This window comes from Zerene cesonia, chromosome 22, assembly GCF_012273895.1.
Source record: "Zerene cesonia ecotype Mississippi chromosome 22, Zerene_cesonia_1.1, whole genome shotgun sequence".
Lineage (NCBI taxonomy): Eukaryota > Metazoa > Arthropoda > Insecta > Lepidoptera > Pieridae > Zerene > Zerene cesonia.
Genome location: NC_052123.1, coordinates 1,805,726 through 1,810,032, shown reverse-complemented (window position 1 = coordinate 1,810,032; position 4,307 = coordinate 1,805,726).

Below are 4,307 nucleotides of genomic sequence, written 5' to 3'. Positions count from 1 at the left end.
CTTAATTTGTAATTGTCATGTATTTAATGTGTTCTTTTAATAAACTTTTTATCTATCTATCTATCTATCTATCTATCTTTATTGTACAATGCACAGATAGAAAAAAAATGACGCTTCACACAAATACATTATTTGTACAATTTACGACCTTATCGCTTTGAAGCGATTTCTTCCAAGCAACATTGGGATATAGGAAAATGAAAGATTGAAAAGATACATAGTAGTTTAAATATTTCATATGAACCAAGGTGTGTGTATTCTTAAGGACTTTGTATATTAAAACTAGCGTTTTTCAAATTATCACTATTATTATTCTAGGGGAGACAAAGCCAACGAACAAAATCTCATTTAAATCTGATCAGCCGTTCTTGAGTTACAAGTGATGTTACTAACACGTCTTCACTACATAGTATAAAACAAAGTCTCTTTCTCTGTCACTATGTCGCTATGTATGCTTAAACCTTTAAACTACCCAACAGATTTTCATGGAGTTTTTTTTAATAGATAGAGTGATTCAAGAGGAAAGTTTATATGTAGAAAAAAAAAAATAAAAAAATTTATTTGGATAAAAACGTTACATCTGAATGTATATGAATCCTTAGGCTTCCGAACTAGTATAATACTGTGTCTCAGGAGCCAGAAGCTTCTCCCAATTTTGTTCTTATAAATACGTTCTTATACATTACAAAAATTTTATAAGAATTATACTATATATGATAAAAAAACAAAGCATTAAGGTAAGTGCAATTTTTGCATGTAAGTGCTTGCGCGCGTGTGTGTGTGTGTGTGTTTTTTATTTTTTTTATTTCGTTGTTAATTATTGTAGATCACTTAGCAGGTTTTCGGTTTCTTGGTAGTCAAATTTCTCAAGCCAAGTATTATGTTTTTTATTCCATTATTACTCGCTTTTTTTATTTTCAATTCTTTATTAATAATATTGTACAAGTGCGGAGCAACTACAGTGTAATGCTTCTGTGCAAATCTTGTTTTCGTTAAAGGAACAAGATTATATATAGTATAATAACATCTATTACTACTTCGAATTAAAACGTGTGAAGCCGCGGGCACAAACTATTTCTTTTATAAACATTACTGTCACCGCTTCACCCGTGGTACGTATTTTCCCTCCATAAGAATCTTTTTTAGCCTTATTGGTCGAGCCGTTTTCGAGTTTCAGATATAAAAGATTTTATAATATAATTTTCATAGTTCATGTAGGCAAATCTAATAAACGTTATATTTCTTGAATTGTTGTTGAAAACTTGATTGATATATATCCAATAACATTAACTTAGTTAAGTAAAGCTGTAGTCACTATACATCAAGCTGAGTCATCGCGCTTTGAACAACTTAATGTAACTTATTTTGTTGGTATAATTTTCTGTTTTTGGATAGTCCATTTGGAGATTAAATTGTCCAAATATAAGTTTATTTTATCTATCTAGCTGACACGGCAAATGCTATTCTGCCTTATTCTCATTTAGGATTATAAAAAATAGATGTTGGCTGATTCTCAGACCTACCTGACATTCAGGCACATACAGGCACACAAAATTTCATTTGAATCGGTCCACTCGTTTCGGTGGAGTAAGGTTACTAACATTGTGACACGAGCGCTATAAACTTATCCATTTGAACAAAATGTAATAAGCAGATTTTTAAGTTTTTTTAATAATAGACGGATAAATAATTTAATTCCTAAGTAATATTTTTTAAAGTAAATTAGTTTAGCCTAAGTGCAACCTGGACAATTGCCTAGTCTATCCTACCAATAATTTGCAGCTAAAAAGGTTTATTGTTTGTTTGAGCGCGCTAATCTCAGGAAATACCGGACCGAATACAAAAATTCTTTCACCGTTGGATGTGTTCGTGGACTCTGAGTGTTATATGTACCTCGAGCGAAGCCGGGATAAAGCACTAGATAAATATGTAGCTACAATTTCTAAGAGTCAACTCAAATGTTTAGTGTCATTAACATTATGATATCAATTAGATCACGAGGCGGGATTTCTATTCTTTCAAAATTTCTCATTTATATAGATAGCACTAGCTGCGCCCCGCGGTTTCACCCGCGTAAGTCTGTATCCTGTAGGAATACCGGGGTAAAAAGTTGCCTATATGTTATTCCAGTTGTCCAGCTGTCTACGTACCAAATTTCATTGCAATCGCTTCAGTAGTTTTTGCGTGAAAGAGCAACAAACACACACACATCAAAACAAACTTTCGCATTTATAATATTAGTAGGATAGGATTTCAATGTTATGAAACTAAAAATTTTATTACAATATCATTTAAATATACTAAAAAATATCGTATATGGATATACTATTTATAAATTATCGTAATTAAAACGCTTTTACACCAATTACATTAATTTTATATTAATTTGTGCATTATATAAACTCTCATTACCATTTATCAACATTAATTCTATAAAGAGGAAACTTATGTATGTTATAACGTTTTCACGCAAAAACCACTGGACCGATTTCAAAAATTCTTTCACCATGAGAAAGCTGCAACTTTACTAAGTAACATAGTCTATATATGTATCACGGGCGGAGACGGGACAAACAGGTAGTAAATGATATACATGATATATACAATACCCGTGTCATAATGTTAGTTACCATACTCCGAAACGACTGGACCGATTCTCATGAAATTTTGTGTGCATATCGGGTAGGTTTGAGATTCAACATCTATTTTTCATATCCCTTAATGATAAGAGTAAGGCAGAACAGCGTTTGCCGGGTCAGCCAGTACATGATATAAATCGCAACAATACTTTATAATCTTTAATGTTATTTATGTTTAAAATGTTTAAAAAAAGCCACAATGAATACAAAGTTTTTTCAACATTTAAATATTAAAACATCACACTTATACATTTATTTTTAAAAACATCCAAATACAGAGAAAATATCGCAAACGACGCTATTTTCTACATTAACGCGACGTTTTGACAATGACCGGGCGGTTTCGGAGATACGACGGGGGCAATTTAACATTTAAATAGCAATTTATATTTAAACTAGGCAAAATGAGCACGGATTCTCACGTATTTAGCACTTTTATCGTTTATTTTTAGACATACTTTTACTATTACATACTATATAGCCTTTATTTAATTTAGATATGTGGTTTAAAATATCATTCTCAAGAACTCATTCAAAGATACATTATAAATTAACATTATCTTATATATAAAAATCAATTGCTGTTCGCTAGGCTCGCTAAAACTCGAGAACGGCTAGTCTGATTTTTATAATCATGTTTTTGGTGCATTCTGAATAGTACAGGGAAGGTTTAAAAGGTAAGAATAATACGGAGGCGGGCGAAGCCGCGGGCGGGAAGCTAGGAAATAAATAAAAATATTAATATAGAGGACCATTTCCTTTTTCTCACCCTTCCCAGTCCATTCCTTCTTTCCCGGCGTCAATCCTTTCCTTATCCCTTTTACATTAAAAGCGGGCAGCGCATTCGCTAACTCTACGAATGTTCATGGGCGGTGGTGATCGTTTACCAGGCGCTGTTCAGTTCCCCACTTATAACACAAAAAGCGACACATCGTTACCGTGTCGTATCGTACCCAAATATCGTCGCCTGTGAAAAGCATCTAGAAACGCGATACATGAAATCTTATTATCGCAATTCACACAAAACTATGTGGGTAGTTGAATAAAATGTTATTTTAGACAAGCAATGGTGGAAGTTATATTAAGTTTCGAAGTTTCTAGAGTTAATTTCGTTTTGTTTTGAATTCCATCCGGTTCTGTATCCAAATTTCAGGTGAATTTAAATATTTTAAGTGACTTTTAGTTTTCAGTTCAGTTTGTTAATGAAAATGGAAATATTGTTGATATAATTTAAATTCTTTTGGCGCTATAAATATAAATTTTAGGGGTGATTTTGCGCGATTAGGTAAGTATGATTCGTTTATTATGTATTAAGTTATATTATTATTCGGTATTTAAATATTGGTTTTACGCAGCAGTACGTTGTAGGCTCCATTATAAGATTCATAAACACATCCTCAAGTTGGTCCGTTGCAACGTAAAAGAAATACAAACAAAAAACACTTTCCCATTTTAATAATATTAAGGACGTGGGTACCCAGTACTACGTATACATATATAATTATATATGATGAATTTCGATTGATTTCTAGAAGGCATTGAAAATAAATTGAAGTTTATCGTAAAGTTACTTTCACTATGCATGTTCTAAGTCTCTAAATACCTGTAACTATATACTCTTCATTAGCTATTGCCCTTGGCTTCGTTTGTAACACACACGCCCACACA